The sequence below is a fragment of the Myodes glareolus genome, chromosome 4, assembly GCF_982192425.1.
Source record: "Myodes glareolus chromosome 4, mMyoGla1.1, whole genome shotgun sequence".
NCBI lineage: Eukaryota > Metazoa > Chordata > Mammalia > Rodentia > Cricetidae > Myodes > Myodes glareolus.
This window is the reverse complement of record NC_142029.1, coordinates 43735711-43747648: the sequence shown is the minus strand read 5'-3', so window position 1 is coordinate 43747648 and position 11938 is coordinate 43735711.

The window sequence follows — 11938 nt, the reverse complement described above, 5'->3', positions numbered from 1 at the left end:
TCCTAGATTATCAAATTTTGGTACATAACTGTTCACAGTAATCTCTTACAGTCCTGTTACTGTATTATCATCTGAAATAAACTTACCTTTACTTCTGAAATTATTCATTAAATTCTTTTCTCCATTCTTTCCCAATAGTCGTTTTTACTAGGAATAGGAAGCAAGCAGCTCAACTCACCAAAGAAGGAAAGAGGTTAAGCAAACATCTCTAGCAAAGTAGAACTGATGTTCAGAGGCTTGATAAATGTGGATTCAATATATCAGATAATGATAAAAGCCAGTCATATACACAATATAGGCCCAGAAATGACTCCATGTGTTACAGTGCTCAATTGGTCATTTTCTCATTAACTAACATGTTCTTTATCAGCCACAAGTAAAGTTCCTTGCTACTTTTGCCTGCTGGAATGTACGATGTACATTTCATTCTGTTTCCAAAATCAGTGGTACGAAATTTAGAGAGCAGAGAGGTTATTAGATTTAGCTGGCCAAAAATACTTCATGAACCAACTTTAATTTGTCAAGGAAAAGCATTTGTGTGGGATGTAAAAACCTGGAATTCACTAGAGTAAATTAATTGATATCATTGGAAAGGTTAAATTTACACTCATGCAGAAAAAAATATTGATTACCTGAGAATGAGGTTGTATTTTAAGAGAAAAGTGTATTTTAACCCTGGCATTAGATTTGAAAAAGCATTTTATGGTTTATGTAATTTAATGAACTTGTTGTATTTGTCTGTGATTACCCCTCATTTCTGATCTCCAAGAAAATCTGAAACCTGAACTGCCAAGAAAAATTTTCAGAAAATAAAGCCCTGACATTTGAAGATTCAAATATGAAAGGTATCTACATGCTTCCTTATTTTCTTTAGAGGCAGCCCTGGATAAGCAGGACTGGGACTCCACATCACCTTCCCAGCAGTATTAAGATCAGGACTTGCTGCTTTTAAATGAAGTGAGATTTAGTGTGAAAAGTAATCTTTAGCATTGGTCAGTAATGGAATACGAGGTAGTTTTCTCGTACATGACTTCATATACCATGGATTTGAATTTTAAAAAATCCGTGGTGTGTGTGTGTGTGTGTGTGTGTTGTGTAAAGTCTTTGGAAAACCACTGAATAGTTGTGATTATAACCTCAGGTCATATGTTATGTGGTTTTGTTAATGACTTTAGGATTAACTTAAGCTGGTAGAGACCTCAGGATTCATTTAGCTGGTCTACTAACACACAAGTTGCCTCTCCTACACACAGAGTCTCAGCTGGTTGTATATCTTCCAAGATCTCGATTCCTATACACTATATATATGTGTGTGTGTGTGTGTGTGTGTGTATACATATACATATGCATATATATATATATATGTGTGTGTGTGTGTGTGTGTGTGTACATATACTATATGTGTGTGTGCTTGCACAGAGTCTCAGTGGTTGTATATCTTCCAGGATTTCCATTCCTATACACAATATGTATAATGTGTGTGTGTGTGTGTGTGTGTGTGTGTGTGTATGGTTGTTTGTGTGTGTGTACAGAGTCTCAGCTGGTTGTATATCTTCCAGGATCTCCATCCTTATATACAATATAGTGTGTGTGTGTGTGTGTGTGTGCACGTGCGCATGTGCACAGAGTCTCATCTGGTTGTATATCTTCCAGAATTTTCATCCTTAAACATGATATATATATATATAGTGTGTGTGTGTGTGACACACACACAGAGAAAGAGAGAGAGAGAGAGGAGAGAGAGACAGAGAGACAGAGAGACAAAGAGAGAGGGAGAGATGTTTTCTCATATTTAGATTGTAGGGTACTCAAGGAAAGGCACCAAAGATTTCCTCCTATTTTCACCCGCATTCTGCTTAGCCCATTTCTGAACACGCACCAAGAAATAATTCATAGATATTTATAGATTGTTTTACTACAAGTTGGAAAGAGGAAATTCATTATTATTACCATATTTTCCATTTTCCACTTCCGTTTTGGTTTAGGGCAATGGATAAGAAACTCCTCACCTAGGGAAATCCTCTAGTAGGTGAAGCAGAGCTTCATATGAGCCAGTGCAGCAAATGGTGCAAGAAGAAAAGCACATGCATAGACTGACCCCAGATCTACGAGGCTCTGTGTCTCAGAGACCTCAGCAAAGGTGTAAACAGGGTCTTAATGCATTCTGCAGAGGATACTGAAGTGGGAAATGCTGGAGTAGCAGAATGGGCCCTAGTAAAGAAAATAAAGTAAGGTTCAACTTGGAAAAAAAGAACTAACACATCCAGGAAAAATAATTCAAAACACAGATTCAGCAGAAGGGGATAAACTTGGATTGCAGTACTCACAGCAGGCTGTCCTGTACGGTCCAGCATCAGAGGTGACATGTCACAGTGCTCTTTCCGGAAAGTCTCAAATATGAAGTTTAGGAATTAAAGGTCCATTTTGTCTTAGGCAGGCAAATTAAACTGAGTTCAAATATTATGACGAAAAATGCAAAAAACGAAACTAACAAAGGGAATTCTAAGTATTCATGAATACCGTTTCATGGAACTCAGTTACTCAGAACAAAAATCAATTGGCAAGTCATAAATTTACAGGATGAAAAGTGAATTCTAACATTCTACCACACGACAAGCATGATTATTTTTGTCCATTATAAATGTCTTACATTCGAAAAATGTGAATTTAAAATGCACTTCTATTGTTCCAGTTTTCTGGTGATTTTATTTCTCCATTGTTCCTACAGGACAACTTATTTACCTTATCATCACAGAACCATTTACAGTAATCTTCTCCCAGTGTCAGATAGTCAGTCAACTACTTCTAATTCCACCAAGAAAGAGTGAGTGAACCCACATTTATGTTTGAGGCATACTGATCTTTCTAATAAGTAATACATTTGGCAATATAAAATATTTTAATCTAAATCCATAAATCAACCCTGAAAATTGATCACAGCTTCAAATGTCTATTTCACCCCCATCAGCTGGTACTTAGTATATTCACATACCTTCAATCACATCCACACAGAGAACTTTAAAAGAGCAGAAGTGCCTCTCTGCACCAAGTGGATTAGCATGAAAACCAGACAAAGGAGAAAAACAGACTAAATATATTATGATTTTCATCATTACACTGTTGCTCAACTCCCATTTACTCCACCCTGATTTCCTTTATGCCAAGAATATGAAACAAGAATATAAAACAATTATAGTTAAGGTTTCTAAGAAAAAAAAGTCTATTTTCCCTCCAGTCCTCAATATATAACAACTCCTATATTTTTCTGTGTGGTTTAATATGTACTTTTATTTGGTTCAGTAATATAAAGACTGCAACTGATTTGCCATGTGAGATGTCTTCTTCAGTTTCAACAACAACCCAAGAGGCAGTTTGAGAGACAAGCTTGTCTACAATAAAACAAGCTGAACTAAATTAATGTGTGAGATGTGGGATATGTGATAACATATATCAGGCAAGAAATAATGCTCAAGGACAGTCATTGCAATATATAAATATTCAACACCCAAGCAAAATTCACAACTTATTTTCAATAAAAAAAATTATCATGAATTAAAAGAAAATAGGAAAATATGATTCACAATAGGTATAAACAATTTTAGTCAGCACAGATAGATAAGGATATTGAAGCAGCTATTCATGCATAGAAACATAGGTTTTGAAATTTAAAGAAATTTGAAAATAAGTTTTCAAATTAAAATTCTGTAACAGAAAACTATATGTAAAATGAAAAATGAACAAGTAGGATCAGTAGTGGAGAAGAAAGATTAGATAACTGAAGCATAGAGCTACAGGAGTTACTTAGCATGAAACCTAGAGATATGAAGAGTAAGAATTAAGGAGGCATGGGAAAAATACAAATTTCATGTGCCTATAATTTAAGGCCTAGAAGTATTTAAAGACAAAGGGAAAGAGAGGTTGAAACGCAGGCAAAGACTTCAAATTTGAAACCTCTCTAAATCCATGGATTTATCATTACTGAATCCTAAACATAACTATTCATAAGGACAGTCAAAGATGACACACAACAGACATTGGATCAAATCTATTATTTATATTCAAGAAGTTTATGAGTAACTCAGAATTTGGAATGGTTTGGAAAGCTTTAAAAACACTACATGTCCATGTGTTGCAGATTACTTCCCACTTTCTCTAATATCAGGTTCAGTGTGGTCAGATATATATTGAGGTCTTTAATTCATTTGGACTTGAGTGTTGTGCATGGTGATAGATACGGATCTATTTTCATTCTACAGGTTGACATCAGTTATGCCAGCAACATTTGTTAAAGATGCTGTCTTTCTTCCATTGTATAATTTTAGCTCCTTTGTCGAAAATCAGATTTTCATAGGTTTCTGTGTTAATATCCTAGTCTTCGATTTGATTCCATTGATCAACATCTCTGTTTTTGTGCCAATACCAAGCTGTTTTCATTACTGTAGCTCTGTAATAGAGTTTGAAGTCAGGGATGGTAATGCCTCTGGAAGTACTTTTATTGTATAGAATTGTTTTGGCTATTCTGGGTTGTTTTTCCATATAAAGTTGATTATTGTTTCTCAAGGTCTATGAAGAATTTTGTTGGGATTTTGAAGGGGATTGCATTGAATCTATAGATTGCTTTTGGTAGAATTGCTATTTTTACTATGTTGATCCTCCCTATCCAAGAGCATGGAAGATCCTTCCATTTTCTGGTATCCTCTTCAATTTCTTTCTTCAAAGACTTAAAGTTCTTGTCAAATAGATCTTTCACTTCCTTGATTAGAGTTACCCCAAGATACTTTATACTATTTGTGGCTATTGTGAAAGGTGATATTTCTCTTATTTCCCTGTCTGTATCTTTGTTCTTTGTGTATAGGAGGGCAACTGATTTTTTGGAGTTGATCATTTATCCTGCCACATTACTAAAGGTGTTGATCAACTGTAGGAGTTCTTTGGTAGACTTTTTGGGGTCACTTATGTACACCATCATATCATCTGCAAATAACAAAAGTTTGACTTCTTCCTTTCCAATTCAAATCCCCTTGATCTCCTTATGCTGTCTTATTGCTATTGCTAGAACTTCAAGCACTTTCTTAAAGAGGTATGGAGAGAGTGGACAGTCTTGTCTTGTTCCTGATTTTAGTGAAATGGTTTTGAGTTTCTCTCCATTTAATTTGCTTAATTTGATTAGCTATCGGCTTGCTGTATATTGTTTTTATTATATTTAGGAATGAACCTTGTATCCCTAATCTCTCCAAGACATTTATCATAAAGGGGTGTTGAATTTTGTCAAATGCTTTTTCCGCATCTAATGAAATGATCATATGGTTTTTTCTTTCAGTTTATTTACATGATGGATTACAATGATAGATTTGCGCATGTTGAACCAGCTGTGCCTCTCTGGGATGAAGCCTACTTGATCATGCAACACATGGGCACAGGAGACCACTTCCGATGTATAACCCCGGTAGCAAAGTCAATAAGAGCAACAATAAATAAATGGAACCTCCTGAAACTGAGAAGCTTCTGTAAAACAAAGGAAACTGTCATGAAGACCAAAAGGCAACCTACTGACTCGAAGATCTTCACCAAGCCCACATCAGACAAAGGTCTGATCTCCAAAATATATAAAGAACACAAGAAATTAGACTTTAAAAAGCTAATTAACTCAATTAAAAAAATGGGGCACTGAACTGAACAGAGAATTCTCAACAGAAGAAGTTCAAATGGCCAAAAGACACTTAAGTTCATGCTCAACCTCCTTAGCGATCAGGGGAATGCAAATCAAAACAACTCTGAGATACCATCTTACACCTGTCAGAATAGCTAAAATCAAAACCACCAATGATAGCCTATGCTGGAGAGGATGTGGAGTAAGCGGAACACTCATCCATTGTTGGTGGGAATGTAAACTTGTGCTACAACTTTGGAAATCAGTGTGGCGGTTTCTCAGGAAACTGGGAGTCAACCTGCCTCAGAACCCAGCAGTTCCACTCTTGGGAATATACCCGAGAGATGCCCAATGATACTGCAAAAGCATTTGTTCAACTATGTTTATAGAGCACTATTTGTAATAGCCAGAACCTGGAAGCCACCTAGGTGCCCCTCAATAGAAGAATGGATAAAGAAGGTGTGGCACATATACACTTTAGAGTTCTACTCAGCGGTAAAAAACAAAGACATCTTGAATTTTGCATGCAAATTGATGGAAATAGAAAACACTTTACTGAGTGAGATAACCCAGACCCAAAAAGAGGAATATGGTATGTATTCACTCATAAGTGGATTCTAGCCATAAACAAAGGACTTTGAGCCTATAGTTCGTGATCATAGAGAAGCTAAATAAGAAGTTGAATCCAAAGAAAAGCATATATTTATCCTCCTGGATATTGGAAGTAGAGAAGATATCTGGGCAAAAGTTGGGAGCATAGGGGTGAAGGGTTGAGGAGAAAGGGAGATGGGTAGAGAGAAGGGAGAGAGGGAGGATTGGGGAGAGCTTGGGGGAATGGGATGGTTGAGATGGTGGAAGGGTGGATATGGGAGCAGGGAGGAAGATATCTTAACTAAGGGAGGCATTTTAGGGTTGGCAAAAGACTTGGCTCTAGAGGGGTTCCCAGGTGTCCAACGGAATGTCCCCAGCTAGGTCCTTGGGCAGCAAAGGAGACGGTGCCTGAACTGACCTTCTCCCATAGCCACACTGATGAATAGCTTGCATATCACCATAGAACCTTCATCTGGCAATGAATGAAGATAGAGACACACATTGGAGCACTGGACTGAGCTTCCAAGGCCCAGATGAAGAGCAGAAGGAGGGAGAACATGAGCAAGGAAGTCAGGACCGTGAGGGGTGCGTCCTCGCACAGAAACGATATGACTGATCTAATGGAAACTTACCAAGACCAGCTGGACTGAGACTGATGGAGCATGTGATCAAACCGGACTCTCTGAATGTGGCTGACAATGAGAGAGGACTGAGAAGTCAATGATAATGACACCAGGTTTTGATTCTACTGCATGTTCTGGCTTTTTGGAGCCTAGTCTGTTTGGATGCACACTTTCCTAGACCTGGATGGATAGGAGAGGGCCTTGTACTTCCCACAGGGCAGGGCACCCTGACTTCTCTTAGGACTGGAGAAGGAGGGGGAGTGAGGGCAGTGGGAGGAAAATGGGGAGATGGGAGGAGGCAGAAAATTTTAATAGAAAAAAGTAAAATCTAGAAGGGAGGCCTAAAGAGTCTTCTCAAGCCACCATAAAAACAAATAAACAAACAAACAAAAAAAAACACAACATGTCTAAATCTGGCCTTCACCTATTTTGATTGTATTATACTAAGCTCAAGCTATGACACACATATATAATACATACATACTTATATTACATACAAACACACACAAGCTAATGTGATTTGATGGATCATGGAATAAAAAGTTATAAGAAGTTATAACAAGTTATAAGACTAGGCATAAATTCTTATATCAAGATGTCCTAAGAACAGGCAAAAGCATCAGAGATACCCCTCCCTCCACGGTTAGAAGTCCCGCAGAACACCAAGCTACATAATCATAACATGCATGCAGAGGACCTAACTCAGATCCATACAGGCTTCATGATTGTTGTTTCAGTCTCCTATGAGCCCCTGTGAGCCCTGCTTAGTTGCTACTCTGGGGGCTTTGTCTTCATGATGTCCCTGTCTCCTACAATCCTTACTCCCTCTTCTCTGGGATTCCTCAAGTTCTATCTAATGTTTGTCTGTTGGTCTCTGCATTAGAAAAAAAAATCATTCTGAGTGAGGCAACCCAGACCCAGAAAGGCAAACATGGTATGAACTCCCTTGCAAGTGGATATTAGCGGTTAAAGAAAGGATAACCATGCTACAATCCTCAGACTCAGAGAGGTTAAGAAACAAGGAGGGCTCAAAGGAGGATGCATGGCTCTCCCTGGGGAAGGGAGATAACAGTTTTTTGCCTGTTTATTTTCTAAGGAGATACAGATAAGGTGTGGATTCAGATGGAGAGGGGGTTGGGGGATATAGGGAAGAACTGGGGATGGAAAGTTAATCAGAATACATTGTTTTTAAAAATCTATTTTCAAAAAAAGAAAAATATAAAATAAATATTAAATGTCAAGAGACTACCCTGACATATACCTCTTAAGACCCATACAGCAAAATTTCAAAATCGTTGCTTAGAGGAATCAGATAGTGAACAGAAAAACAAGACCATAATGTAGAAGATTTGACAGTTTTGGGGTGTCAGTTTCACTCAAATTGGTCTCAGATTCAATACAAACAATCAAAATCCCAGATCACTTTTAGTATAAATCAATAAACTAACCCTAAAATTCATATAGTAGCACAGGAAATAATTAAAACAAACTCAGGAAAGACACCAAACTACCTCATCTGAAAGCAGCTCAATATAAATCAGTCTAAGAGTGACAAATAATTTACCGGAACAGAAGAGAACTCAATACTATATCAACACTTCAGAGAAGAAAACTTAAGAATGTATCAATACTATAGGGAAAAGCTAATTTTTTTTTCAAAGACGCAAAGAAATTCATCGAAGGATAGTTAAACTTATCAATAAATCACGTCATAAAACTTATTTACCCTTGAAATATAATCTCTAGCTAAGAAGTAACTCAAAATGAATATCAGAAATGAAAGCAAATTATAAGTATTAGAAAAATCAAAGAAATTTGCGTAATGCTAGCTCAACCACTTTTTAATGCATATGTACTCTGAGTGACTTCATAATGTATTCTCATACCTAAGTATTGTCAGGATATTCATTTTTACAAAAATATTTACCCCATAAACTGATTATATTTATCTTGTATGGGAATGAGGACATACAGATTCTTACTACAATGTCCAGGTTCACTTCACAATCCTCCTGTTTCATTCTCTCAAGCATTGTGACTATGTAAGTGTATAACTGTGCCTCACTTATAATTCTGATTTATAGGTAATAAGGTTCTCTGAAAAGTTAAGCAATTTTACCAAAGATACCATGCTGATTAAATAGCATGTGTGAGCTTTGAACTCAACTATCTAATGTTAGAATCTCCAAATAATTGCTGTGTAATTTATTCCAACACTGTGAACTTAGGGTTGGAATTTTCTATGTACTTTGGCCCAAGTTACAGAAACATGTTTGAAAAATTATTCAGAATAGAAGGTAAATCCATGGCCTATTTCTTTCTCACTACCAAAAGGAAAACTGTCATTAATTCTTATTATGACAAATTTGAAGTTAAAAGTGGTCAACTCTTATTATTAGAATCATTCCATTGACTTTTATTATTAATATAATTGTAAACAAATTATAAAACTTCAGTTTCTTGGCTTTTCTAAGGAGCTTTTTCATTTTTTTACAAGAACAAATGTATCCTGAGCTCTGAAAACTGCACTAAGATTTTCCATGTTACATATAAGGCTACATCCTTATCATCACTTTGAAACCATTTAGTTTGAGAATAATCAAACCTTAAAAGCTACTCAGGAGAGTTTTGATGAAAAAATTGCCTGGTCTAATAGAAGCAGGTTTCTCTCTAAAGTTGAAGCATTGTCAAAACCTAATCACTGCATCGGATAAATAATTCCTCAGAGTTGATACATAGTTATTTACTTTATAGTCTCAATCATACATATGGCTCTTAACCAGTAAGGGGTTTTGCTGTGGTGTTTTCTCTGCTATTCACTACAGCATAGAAGCTACTTTCATTGTGTTCATTCACTCAAATCACACCACTCTTAGGTGTGTACCCCAGAGAATACTAATCAGCTCTCTGTGGGGACACCTGCATGCTCATGTTTATTGCTGTACTGTTTACAGTGATGAAATGGTAAGGCCAGTGTGGGTGAGCATCACTGCATGGATAGATTCAGAAAACCTAGTGCGTGTACACAGTGGAGTGGGAAGGACTCAACAGAACCAATTTAATATCAGAAGAGCCACACCACGGGTAACCATCTGGAGCAAAAGGATATTGCAGCTATGCTCTGGCTAGGAAGCTATATCAGAGTTCAAAACCAGATTCCACTGCCTAAAACTTTGACGCTGTGAATGGTTCTCCAGTTTTCATATTTTTTCTTGTTTTTGTAATTTTAAAAGAAAAGAATTATGGTAGAAAGTATCTATAATGGCTATGATTTCTCTGATTACGTGATAGAATGGGCTAATAAAAATCAGTCTTCCCTGAAAGTTTAATAACCACGAACAAAGGTAGAATTTTAATTATATAGATTGAACTGGCCTCTGGTCAACCTCTTGGACAATCTTCATGACTAAGTATTTCTCACAATCTGAACAGCAAAGTAGAAAATCTAACGCTGTTAATTTAAATTAGTTAAATTAATTGTTAATTCACCCATCAAAGCTCCAACACATTAAAGAAACATGATAGAATCAGTTTTATTCTTGATGTCAAAAGTCAACCAAGATATCATGAATTAAATAAGATGTGACTGCTAATTAATGGCTAGAATGAAGAAGTAACTGTTCTTAGAACATAGCACTGACTACATTAACTGACTGGTGACAAATGACAAAGGTTGCTGGTCCGGCTGTCAGGCATGGTAAGTATCATACGGCTTCTGTTTTACAGCTGTGTGCAATATAAATAGAATAAATTTTGGATTCATGGAATTCCACCTGAGGTTACAAAACTGGGGAAATTAATGTCCCTTCTCCAAAAGAAAATAAGAGATGCAAACTGGCAACGGAAACGCTAATGCTTCAAGGTCTGCTCTCGCTCTTGATCCCTGCTTTGTGTACTCTGGCCTTGCAGACATTTCAGTAGCATCTCCTGGGTACAATAAAGGACCTTGATTTAGAGTGCACACATTCTCCTCCCTATTAGATGCTTACTCAATTGCTCCTGTGAGGATATTACATGACATCAAAAATTCACTGCAGCAATGTAACTGGGAGAAAGTGGAAGTGGGAAAGAAGAAACAAACTAAAACGAGAATTTTGTTTTTGCTTAAGGTTCAGGTGTAAAGGTTTAGTATCTAATTTTTTTGAAACAAGATTTTATTGGCTTTGTTGGGAGAATAATTAAAGGATTTAATAAAATTTTAATGTGGTAATCCAATAGTTTACACAAATTGAGTCATTTCTGTTTAGCATGTGTAACTACTGTAAAAGCTTGAAATAATTACTCTATGGTGTGCATAAAAATATTAAATTATAAATTGTAAAGATCATAAGTATTATTATATAGCCAAGAAGAGACATTTCCATCACAATGTCCTTCCTCCTTCTGGTTTTAGTTTGCATACTTAGCAAATACAATTGTGTGACTATCCATTCATTTTACAAAGGTCATGTTACAGATTATATTTCCAACATTTATGGATGAGCAATTTACATGTACTCCAGGAACTGAAAGATATGCAGATCTTCACATGAAAAGTTTATAAATAGAATTACATAGACTGGTTTGCCAAGTATGCCTTAAGCAGCTAGAGACAAGAAGCTCTTCCTGTAAAAATTATACTTTCACTATTGAAATCATTTAATTTTTCTTATGAGATATACATTTTAGTATTATCTGTTTGGGAAGCTTCTTGTATGGAGAAAATAGAGCACTGCATTGTACCTGGTGGTGCACAGTTTCTTCCTAAATGACTAGAAAGGTTAGTGAATACCAATTTCATTAGACTAAGATATCTATGAGGTTGAAACATGAACTAGCCTGTGTCCAGTCTTTAGGACTGCTCTTTTAAGTACCGCTATATGGCTTGTTTGCACAGTGTAGTTTGATTTCCCTACAGTTCTGGAGGCTGGTAGTATATGATCAGGGCTCTGAATAGTCTTTTCTTTCTGAGTAGATCCCTGTAGACGGAGGCTGCTTGTTCATTTCCCAGCCGCCCAGACCCAGAAAAAATACCCAGAAACTATATTAATTACAACACTGCTTGGTCAATAGCTTAGACTTCTTATTAACTAAC